The sequence below is a fragment of the Tenrec ecaudatus genome, chromosome 12, assembly GCF_050624435.1.
Source record: "Tenrec ecaudatus isolate mTenEca1 chromosome 12, mTenEca1.hap1, whole genome shotgun sequence".
NCBI lineage: Eukaryota > Metazoa > Chordata > Mammalia > Afrosoricida > Tenrecidae > Tenrec > Tenrec ecaudatus.
Window position 1 is genome coordinate 121,003,252 of NC_134541.1, and position 12,470 is coordinate 121,015,721.

Here is a 12,470-nt window from a genome sequence, read left to right on the forward strand (position 1 = left end):
TCTCAGAAACCTACAGGGGGCAGTTCTTGTTTGTCCTGTGCATTTAATATGAGTCCGAATCAAATTGATGGCACTGACTGAGTGAGAATCACTGACAAATGTCTTCTTTGGTGAATTGTCCATGTCTTCTGGCCATTCTTAATTGGAGTATTTTCATTTTTGGGGGGTAAACTGTAGAGATTAGTCTGTCATGGTCTTCCCAGTATGTCATAGACAAAAAAAAAATGTTCATAGTCGGTGGCATTTTTTTCACTCTTTTGGTAAAAATTTTTTCAGATGGGCATGTTATTGTTAAACATGTGATTGTTAAACATGTTATTGTTAACATGTCCAGCCATCTAGTTTGTCTTCTGCTGTTTGTGTTTTCAGTTATGTTTGATATTGTATTCATGCCATCTGTTATGTCCCCTAACTTTTTTCCTATGTTTGCTTTGATGGTCTTTATTTTATTTTTTTTTTTTATTATTTTTTTTTTTTTAAACATTTTATTAGGGGCTCATACAACACTTATCACAATCCATACATAGACATACATCAATTGTATAAAGTTGATGGTCTTTATAGTTTTAGGTTTTATATTGCAGAGTTTTGACCATTCAAAGTCATCATGTTTTTAAAAGTGTAAGATATGAATTATATTTACATAATTTCTCTCTAAAGTGAGATCCAGTTTTTCCAGCACTACTTATTAAAAGACATGATTTCTTCCCTATCTAATACATTTGGGACCTTTATTAAAGGTCAAAGAATCCATAGGTGAATGAATTTATCTCTGGGTTCTCATTTCTGTGCCATTGATCTGTGCATCCTCTATCGTACCAGGCTGTTTTGACTACCATGGCTGTGTTTCTCTATCCACAGGGATCAGAAAATTTTGTTGTTCCAAATTCTCTTTCCAGATACAGCAGTGATCAGAATGATGAAGGAACTGGTTCAGACTGCAATGTATCTGCATATTATTTCGGGTGCTATTCACATTTTATAAGCCTGTTAGATTCTTCCATTTATATGTCTCTCTTGGTTTCTTGTAGTAGTGCTTTGTAGTTTTTTGGGGGGTGGGGGTTTTCTGGATTTTTAAAAATCATTTTATTAGGGGCTCATACAACTCTTATCACAATCCATACATCCACCAGTTGTGTAAAGTGCATTTGTACATTCATTGCCCTGTCGTTTTTCTTTGTATCTCCAGTGAGATTTATTTCTAGGTGCTTTGTCTTTGGGGTGGCTATTGTAAGTGGTATCATTTTCCTTTGCAGTTTTTCTTGTTTATGTAAAGGAATTCAACTGATTTTTATATGTTGATCCTATACTGAATCTTTCCAGTAGTTTCAGTCATTTTCTTGCTGAGTCATTGGGAATTTTTAGTCAAGGAATCATGTCATCTGTGAATACAGTTTTACTTTATCTTCAATTTGGATGCCTTTAGTTTCCTTCCTTGCTTTATATCTCTGGCTAAAAATTTCAGTACAAAATTTAATAAGTGTGATGATAAAGGATTTCCTTCTTGGTTCCTATTTGAAAAGGGAATGCTTTCAGCCTTGTTCTGTTGAATGGTATCTGCTGGTTTTCTATAGATGCCCTTAATTCTGTTGCAGAATTTCCCTTGTGTTCCTACTTTGCTAAACATTTTTTTTAAAAAACCAGGAATGGTGTTGGGTTTTGTTAAATGTCTTTCTGTGCTGATTGATATAATCACGTGGTTCTTTCCCTTCATCTAGTGGTGAATTGTGTTCATCATTTTTCTAATGTTGGACCACACTTATATAATTGGTCTGAAGCCCACTTAGCTGCCATACGTTATTTTTGGATATGTTGTTGGGTTCTAGTGCCTAGGGTTTTCTGGGGAATGTGTCCATCTATGTTTATGAGGCATATTGGGCTACACTTTTCTTCTTACTGATGTCTTTTCCTGGTTTAAGGATCGAAGCTATGCTTACTTTCATTAAACAAATCTGTGACTATTCTATACTCCGGAATAATTTGAATGGAGTTGGTGTCAACGCTTTTCTGAATGTTTGCTAAATTTGCCAGTAAAGCCTCTTCAGGTGGGACTTTTTGTTTTCCAGAGTTTTTAAAATTTTATTTTTAAACAAGGGGACCAGGGTTTATTAAGCAGTAGTGGCAGATGTCAGGCACCCAAACTGAATGGAATCTTGGATTCTGAAGGTCGGGGGGGGGGGGGGGGGTCGGGGGGTGAGGGGGGGTGGGGGGGGGTAGAATCTACCGGGTAGAGCTGTAGTTTGCAGCATCAGCGGCTTCTGGGAATACGTCACTTCCTTCCCAATCAACATGGGCTGCTAAGAGGCCAGGTCCCCCAGCATGACCCACGGTTGCTGCTGGAGTTAGGTCTGTCCCTGCGCTTTTCCAGTCTGGGCTGGAGGCTCAGGGTGGAGGCTTCGCAGTGGGCGCAGCCAGACCCACGAAGACGGCTGCTGTGATCATGAAGCCCTGAACCAGGTGCGCACCGTGAGCTGAGCGCGGGCTGTGGCCAGGTGGCAGCCACAGAGTCTGTAGGTAAGGGCAGCCACTGTGCCCAGGCAGCCTACAGGCATTGTGGGGCTCTTGAGGGACTTACTTTCTCCGGGAAGCTTTCCGAGTCTGTGTAGACTCTAGGCTAAAACCCACAATGACCGGCCCCTGCGGGAACGCAAAGATGGGGCTCCAGGGTTACAGTGCCAGGAGCCGCCATGTCTGGGGAAACCGTTGCCAAAGAAAATCTCTGGAATGTTTTAATTAATTAATTAATTAAATCATATTATTGGGGGCTCGTACAACTCATTACAATCTATCCATCCATTGTGTCAAGCACATTTATACATTTGTTGCCATCATCATTCTCAAAACATTTGCTTTCTATTTGAGCCCTTGGTATCAGCTCATTTCCCCCCTCCCTCCCCGCTCTTGAATGGTTTCTAACGATCTGATCAATAGCTTCTTCTGTTAAGCTTTCTATTTCATTCCGTGTTAGTTTAGCTTAAGTAGTGTGTTTCTAAAATTTGTCCAGTTCTTCTAGGTTTTCAAATTTGTTGGAACACAATTCTCCATCGTATTCTGTTGCTGTTGATATATATTTCAGTTGGTTGTGTAGTGAGTTCATTAATTGCCTCTGCCCTTTCTGTGTTCCATTTGCTGGTGGCTTGTCTAGGTTCTTAATCCTTTCAAAGAACCCACTTTTTGTTGTGTTGGCTTTTTTCAGTTTTTTTTTTTGTTTCATTTATGTCTAGTCTAATCCTTATTATTATTTTATTCGGTCAACTGAGCTTGTTTTACCACTTTTTATCATTGGTTGGAGCTGTCATAAAAAGGTGTTACTTTTGGTTCTTTTTCCTTCTCTGATGTGTGTGTTTGTTGCTATAAATTGCCCTTTGGATACTGCCTTTTCTGTGTCCTGAAGAGCTTGGTGTGTGGACTCTTCATTCTCATTTCAATCAAGGAATTTTTCCATTAAATTGTGTATTTCTTCTCCTACCTAATAGTTTTTAAGCATGTTGTTATTCAGTTTTCAGGTATTTAATTTTTTAAAAATCTTGTTTTAGTTATTGTTGATTTCTAATTTGATAACATTGTGATCAGAGAAGGTGCTTTGTAGTATTTAAAGCTTTGAGTTTATTCAGGCTTCCTAGGTTGCCTAATATATATATTTTTCTGGATATTACTGATATATTTTTAAGTATATATTCTGGAGACTATATATTCCACAGATTATGCCATATGTGATGGAAAATATGCATATTGTGCTATTGTTGGGTAGAGTGTTTTCTATATTTTGAATGTCAAGCTGGTTGATTCCTTAATTCTTCTGGTCTTTATTGGGTTTCTTTCTTCATAAAAATTATATATTAAATAATCCTACTGTTACTGTGAAAAAATGCATTTCTCTTTAATTCTGTTAAAGTTTGGTGAATGTATTTGGGGGATCTTACATAGGATGTATAGATATTAATTATGAATATGTCTTCTTGCTCAATTAACACTTTAATCATTAGAAAATATTCTACCTAATCTCATGCTTGATTTTGCTTTAATATCTGTTTTATCAGAAATTAATACTACTGTTGTCTTATTGTTATTTGTTTGATATATTTTTTCATGCTTTGATTTTGAGTCTATTCTTGTATTGTGTCAAACGTGTATTGCTTGTAGACAGCATATTCTGGATCCTGTTGCTTTTTTAACCCTGCACTCTCTGTCTCTTGAGTGGTGTATTTAATCCATTTACATTCAGTGTGTTTTCAATAGGTAGAGATGTATTACTGCCATTTTTGCTTTGGTTCGTTTGTGTGTGTGTGTGTGTGTGTGTGTGTGTGTGTGTGTGTTGCTGCTGGTTGGTTTCTTCATTACACATAATATTTTGTGAGTTCATTTTGTTTGAGGGTTTTCTTGTCATTTCCTTCATTATGCTCATTTTAGTATTTACTAAATCTTTATGATTTTCTTTTTTGATGGGAAGGTTTATAAATTTTCATTGAGAGAGGCCTCTAATGTATCAGTTTCTTCCCGAGTTTAAGGCTGTCTTGTCTATCATGGGGTGTCAAGGAGGTCTGATATCTAGTTGGTCCAAGGGTCAGAGAGCACCTGAATTGCAACGAAATGGGAGAAATTGCCAAAGATGGAGGAACAAGATTCCAAAGAGGGCACAGGAAAGACTAAGGATGTGAGAGGATGTGTGGCTCACCTGGTAAATTGTTGAAGTTCATGTGCAAGTAAGGGGTAGGACTCAAGGCCTGTGTTAGCCTCTAGGTGTCTTGGGCCACAGGAGGCTACTGAAAGGTTTGAAGTCAAGGAAGGGGGTGATAAGTTTCACAGAGTAGGATACAGCAACAGTGATCACATGACAGAAATCACACAGCTTTCATGGAATACCCTTCTTTTTTTCCTTCTGGGCATACAGCTTGACTGTTCTTCCAAGACATTTGCAGTTGGGTGAAGTCAAGTGACTGAGTTCGAGCCAATCAAATAAAAGTAAAAATGACATTTGCCATTTCTCTATTTCTTAAAAAAAAAAAAAATCGACCTAGTCCTGCATGTTTTTTTTTTTCTTTCCCCAGTTGCTTCCTGCAGGAGAAAGAAGATTGAGGAACTAGATGGTGGGGCTGTAAGACAGGATAAACCTGGATTCCCCAGTCATTATATGGTGAAGACTCTTCTGTGCATTATTGTGTGAGGAAAGAATCAATTGGTATTATGTTAAGCTGGTGCTGGGGCGGTGGTGTCCCTGGTCTCAGCCTACAAAGGAGCATTCTTGGCTTCTGCTAATTAAGAATGACCAAGAGAGGCATAGCGTTTCCACACAAGCAAAGTTTGACCAAAGAAGAAACCAATAGGCATAGGCAAGGAGAGCCTAAGCAATGCTTACACTTACCTTACTGAAGCTGGGGGTGGGGGAGGTTCAGGAACTTTATTCTCCTTGAGGAGCCCTGATGGTATAGGGGTTATGTGTAGGACTGCTAACTGCAAGATCAGCAGTTCAAAACCACTAGCCTCTCTTCTGTAGAAAAACATGACTTTCTACTCCTTCCTGTAAAGAGTTAGTCTAGGACACTCACAGGGTCAATTCTACCCTGTCTTATAGGGTCTCTAGGAGTCAGAATTGACTCAATAGCAATGCATTTAGTGGTTGTTGTTTGAGATGTATGATTCATTAAAATTCAAGAGAAAACTGGGTTTGTTTGTTTGTTTTTAATAGGATGGGATAGGCTGATCTGGAGCACAGGCCATTGCTCTCTAAGATGGAACCTGCTGGCAGGGGATTCTGATATTGTCCCCGGATGCTGCTCTGCATGTTAATAATAGAAACTCCAAGTTGCAGTAAGTATGAGCACCTTTATTAAAGTTGAGAGCCTTGCAAGGCAAGTTCACCATGGGCTAGAGAGCAATGAGTAGTGACTTGCAGAAGAGTGGAAGGAAAGAGGCTCTTATGTCATTTCAGAGAGTAATACGTAGTCATTATAGGGGTGGGGAAATTCCAAGAAGCTGAGCCCACAGGTGGGTCATGGTAATGGGGTGTACATGCATTCTCCCAGCAAGATGGATTCCCACCGCGAAGGCATCTGGGAGGGCAAGCTGAGCTTATTATGGGATGGATTTTAGTGCTGCCTCCTTGTTGGTCAGTCAATCCAGGTTGGGGTCTTAACAGGCCATCCTTACTCTCGATGTGTCAAACCATGCCAAGCCATCTGGCAATCCCTTGGGATAAATAGAAGGATTAACATATAAAAAGGATCATTTCATTCTAAACATGGTAAGTGCCCTTTGGGGTAAAATTACAGACAGGGTACATACTCTTAATTGAGATTAACACAGCTCTGTCAGTTAAAATTGTAATCACAGTACATGTTCTTTCAGCTAAGCAAAGGACCTAAACCAGCAAAATTTCAAAAAGCTCCATTTAGCATCTTGCAGCTTTCTTAAATTCAAAATTTCATTTGTCTGCGTGTTAGTACTTTCTTTGAGTGACATCTTGCTGTCTTCTGAAATCCAATGATTGTATTTGTTAGAGCTTTTGCGAGTATACCTCATTGTCCTATCGTACCCTAACACTTTCTTGGGTATATCTCATCTTCTTGGGTGCACCTCACCCCTAACCTCATCTCAGTGTCAGAGGGATGGATTTATTATGGAGTGTCTTACATGCTTCCTGTGGCCCTTGCTGGGCAGGGCCCTCCTCTCTGCACAGTGGCACAGGTTAGACCAAGGCTTCCTGCAAAATAGTCTTGGAGGACTTTAAGGACTCAACCTGCCTGATTAGTCCTGGGTGTGGGTTTTCACCCTGCTGAGCAGGTGTCCACTTTTGCCTGTCTTCAATCCTCCCCTGAATGATTTCTAAGATGATTTAATGTAACGGCACCCGGGGAGCTCTTGGGATTTTTCTGATGATTTATCAAAGGGTCTTGGGGTCCTTTCCTATCTCAAAGTCAAATCCTCTGACATCAAGTTGGATCTGATTAACGGCGACCCACCTCAAGGCTTTCAGAGCACAAGGAAATGTGCTCCACCGGGTTTTCAATAGCTGTGGCTTTTCAGAAGCATCTTTTCTTTTTTTTTTTTTTTTTTTTTTGTCAGCAAGCTAACTTTATTCACAGGCAATGGGGACTCCATGCAAGTTTTTAAAATCACCTTTTTTTTAAACTTCAAGCTTTTTGTGCATTATAAAAAAATTGAAAAGCAAGGAGCAAAAAGCAAAGAACACAAAAGGCATTCAGAATCATTTTGATGACTTCATACAGTTTGGCATCTTTCTATACCCTATGCACATATATAAATGACTGAGCATACAATTTTAGGTGGTTGAGGTCACAGTGTGGATTCATGCACACCATGAATATTTACCAATTCAAAGTCCCTAAGCCATGAGTATATTTTAACAAGCAAGAATATAATATGATGACTCAATCAGAAAAAGAAACAAAAAAAATCTCCTGGGAAGGAGAAAAAAATTAAAAAAACAAAAATGGTTAACAGGCTTCTAGATAAGGGTATGGGCAGTTACAATTAAAATACTGCATTCCCTTAATGCTCAATTTAAAATCAAACAAAGCAAGAGGACACTAAGTATAATGCTTCTAAGAAAATCATTAGATTTTAAACTATTAAAATATCACCAAGGTGTTTCCCCTGAATTTAATGTATTTCTATAGTCCAGCCAAGAGACACACACATACATCACCAGTTATCATCCAGATTCAAACACAGGCACGGACTTGCACAAACCTCTCCCCTTGCACGTCCTGCCTCCACCAACCTAACCAATCTTGATGTGTACTGCTCAAAGGTGGATTGTTAATTCCATGTTCAAGATGCTTTTCTAAATCATAGCAAAGATATTTACAGATTGGTTAACTAACTCACTAGTACTACTTTTTATCAGAAGCATCTTTTCAAACCTTTGTTCCGACATACCTGTGGTTCAGTTGGAACTGTTGATGTTTCTGTTAGTAGCCAAGTGCTTAGCTGTTTGTGGCCCCAGCATTTCACAAAGCACAATAGCCACCATTTCTTGGATGCTTGCTCTGAATTGGGCATGTGCCAAGTGCGCAGACCTCATTAATTTCCACCACAATACTGTGGGATGAGACCAACCACTAGCCCATTTATATGGAAAGGCCAATGAAAATGAGAGCGAAACAGTAGGTTAAGAGAAATCTCCTCTCTAAAGTCATACTAGAATGTCAGACTACCCTGCTAGCTCCCAGTGTCACAGAGGGAGACTCAGTTGGGTGAGGCCCAGATTAGGTAAACCTATAGAGACAACGGGATCAACGATTCAAAGGGACCGGTCAGGGGAAGCTGGCAAGAAATGGGGAGCCAACAACAAGTATAAGGAAGAAGGAATGTCTTGGAATGGATTGTTATGTTGGGGCACACTCTTCTTTTATTCTTTTTAAAATCATTTTAGTGGGGGCTCTTACAGCTCTTAGCACAATCCATCCATCCATCCATTGTGTCAAGCACATTTGTACATTTGTTGACATCATTCTCAAAACATTTGCTTTCTACTTGAGGCTTTGGTATCAGCTCAGTTTTTTCCTCTCTCCTTGTGTCCCCCTCCCTCAGGAATCCTTGATAATTTATAAATTATTATTATTTTGTCATGTCTTACACTATCTGATGTCTCCCTTCACCCACTTTTCAGTTGTCCATCCCCCAGGGAGCGGGTTAAATGTACATCTTTGTGATAGGTTCCCCCTTTCTAGCCCACCTTCCCCTTACCCTCTTGGTATTGCTACTCTCAATATTGGTCCTGAGGGGTTTTTCTGTCCTGGAATCCCTGTGTTTCCAGCTCTTATCTGTACCCATATACATGCACTGGTCTAGCCAGATTTGTAAGGTAGAATTGGGGTCATGATAGTGGAGGGGAGGAAGCATTTAAGAACTACAGGAAAGTTGTATGTTTTATTGGTGCTGTACTGTACCCTGACTGGCTCGTCTCCTCCCCATGACCCTTATGTAAGGGGATGTCTAGTTGCCTACAAATGGGTTTTGGGTCTCCATTCTGCACTCCCCCTCATTCACAATGATATGATTTTTTGTTCTTTGATGCCTGATACCTGATTCCATTGACACCTTGTGGTCACACAGGCTGGTGTGCTTCTTCCATGTGGGCTTTGTTACTTCTCAGCTAGATGGCCGCTTGTTTATCTTCAAGCCTTTAATACCTCAGATGCTATATCTTTTGATAGCCAGCACCATCAGCTTTCTTCACTACATTTGCTTATGTACCCACTTTGTCTTCAGCGATCATGTTAGGAAGGTGAGCATCATGGAATGCCAGTTTAATAGAACAAAGTGTTCTTGCATTGAGGGAGTACTTGTGTGGAGGCCCAATGTCCTTCTGCTACCTTAGTATTAAATCTCTAAATCTATGCACATAAATATATTTCCCCATCGTCATACATAAATTTATTTACATATGTACATGCCTGTATTTAGACCTCTATAAATGCCCTTTGCCTCCTAGTTCTTTTCTCTATTTCCTTTTACTTTCCTCTTGTTGCACTATCATGATCAGCCTTCATTTGGGTTTCAGTAATTCTTCTCGGTTACATTGCCCTTGACCAAGCCCTACCAGGTCTCCTACACCCTCGTCACCATCGATTTTTGATCTCCTTGTCCCTGGGTTTGTTAACACCCACTTCTTTTCCCTACCTTCCCTTCTCTCAGTTCCCTCCGGATCCATTGTTGTTTTCTCCTCCAGACTGTTTATCCCCTTATCTTATCTAGATAGATCTGCAGGGATAATAATATGCACAAAAAACAAGACAGAGCAAAACAAAGTAACAAAAGAAAACAAAACAACAACAACAAAAAGAAAACAATGACAAAATGAAAGCCTGTAAATTGTTTAAGGTCTGTTTGTTGATCTTTAATAAGAGTGTTTTCCGGTCGAATCTGATGGGGTACCATGCCTTCACCCCAAAGTCTATTTCTGGTATTCCCTCGGGACTTCCTTGCTCTGCTCCCATTACTGTTCTGTTGCATGCCTGTAGTGTTTTGCCTTGGTTTGGTGGGGTCAGACTGGGTGCAATTCCCACACTGTGTCTCCAGTGTTGTCTCCCATAGGGCTTTGGGTCAATGAGGGATGTTGTGCCTCGTAGTGGGGTTGGCCATATGGTCCTCTCTGTGCACTGGTTGTTCTGAAGAAGGATATGGTCCTCAAGGCTTGGGCCAGGATAGGGTACACAACTCTTATGTATGTAATTGAACTATTGAAATGTATGACATGCAATTTGTATGTCTATGAAACTGTTAAAATAAACATACTTATAAACACTGTTCTCTGGAAATGCCCCCTGATTAAAAGTACTTTTATTAAAAAAAATAAATAAATAAATAAACATACTTAATTACACACTAAAAAAATTGGCGAGGCAAGATCAATTGGGGAGGTATTGTAATGTCAGCAATAAGTTCCCACCTGTGAAGTAGGGGAATCATAGATTAACTGAGAGAATATGTTTGAGATTTCTAATACGTCGCCTAGCATTAAGCAGTTGTATATGGTTAGTTCTTTTTCTTGAAGGGATTAACCAAGAATCAGTGTAAGACTGGACAAAGCCAGGAGAGAAATACTCAAGAAGTAGCACTAATAACAGGGCCTGGGTAATACAAAGAATTTGGCAACTAATTAAGGCATTGGTGATTTGAATTCACTCAGCGGTGCTGTGGAAGAAAGGCCTGGCGATTTGTTTTTATAAGATTAAATCCCAAGGCCCCTTTGCTGTCGAGTCGAGTCTGACTTGTGGTGACCCAATCAATAGGATAGAGCAGAACTGCCCCATAGGGTTTCCAAGGGTATAAATCTTCACGGACGCAGACTGCCATGTCTGTCTCCCGCAGGATAGTTGGGAAATTGGAACTGCCGCTCCACTGAGTGCATCACTTGGGCTGTGGTGTGTAAGATTACAGCCGTTGAAAACCTCATGGAGCTTAGTTCTACTTTGAAATACATGGGGCTGCTGTAGGTCGGAGTCAACCTAAACGTCACTTTTGACGTTGTTGTTTGTTGGGGTCGCACGGACAGGACTTGGGAAAGGGCTGAGGGGGAGGACTTAGTCGGGGTTGGGAGGACTATCCTAGGTTGCAATGTACAAGGACACAGGCGGCAACATTTTACACAGTGTTCTGTGGGATAGGGAGGAAGGAACCGGCGGGCCTAATCAGCAAGGGAGCAGCCCCAAGCCTTCCCAGACTGCAGATGCTCCAGAGATGGACAAGCTGTCCCTCCCTTGTCCAGATGGATCATCTTTCCCAGAGCACTTACTTCTTATCGAATGCAATACGGTTCAATGACAACTTCCTTGTGCCTCACTTTTACGACTGGACGATGGGGATGAAAAAGGAGCGGATTCACCTCATAAGGTTTGTTGCGGCTAGAGCAGAGTCAGCCCTGTGGGGAGGAGTCGATAAGTTATAGAGCGTCTCATTGACGTTGTATTGTTTCTATGCTATTTCTCTCTTGTATGTCCACCAGCCTCCACATAACAGAAGTGCCCATCACAATCCCTACTTGTCTTGCTCACTGTGGTGCCACCGTTACACTCTTAGAACAGCGACACCTCACAGCAAGTGTGTAAATAGCTGTTGAATGGATGAATAAGAAGAGTCCTCTCTCCTGCCTGCCCTTTCTTCCGCTCTCCTTTCTTCTCTCCTTCCTGTTGTCTCTTCCTTCTAGCTTCCTATGTTAGATTTGAGGAAAGGAACGTGAGCTCACCTTGGGCGCACGGAAGAATTACGACCAGTTGAGATGCAAACACGGCAAAAGGAGTTTTATTTTTGGACTAGCTCATGCTAGGGAGTTTTTCCCTGCACTGTCCAGCGCAGCGGAACCCAGCATCCAGAAGGGAATCAGCCCCGAGTTCTTTGTTCCCTGGGCTTTTATGGGGCCAGGGACGGGGGGCAGTCCAGTGTTGCTGTTCTTTAAATTTGTTGGAGAAAACCTCTGACATCAGCGTTGTCCAGTGGTGGTTGGCGAGTAGTTCCGCGCGTATTCTCTTGACTGGTCAATTGGGGGTGGTGGTCGCTGCTCCCTACTGGTCAGTCTGGGACAGGTGATGCCTTCTCTGACAGAATTACCTCAGTGTCCAGGAATCTGAATTAGAGCTTAAGCCTGCCCCAGCCTTTGGTTTTATATGGCCTGTCATGGTGCTGGTGCCGGCAGTTGTAAACCAGGACCCCACACCGGGAACCTCAATCTTCCTGAAATTCCATCTTCTTTTATTTTCAAAATGGCTATCCCAATAGAACTTACTTCCTACGCTTGTTGTGATATTTAAATAAGATAATACATACAGTGTATTTAGCCCAGTGCCTAGAACATAGACCCAAACTAAACAAAACTAAACAAAAATGAAATGCATGGCCTTTGGGCCAATTCTAATTCATAGCAACCACCCTATAAGACAGAGCAGAATTGCCCCCATAAGATTTCCAAGGCTGCGATCATTATGGAAACACACTGCCACATCTTTCTC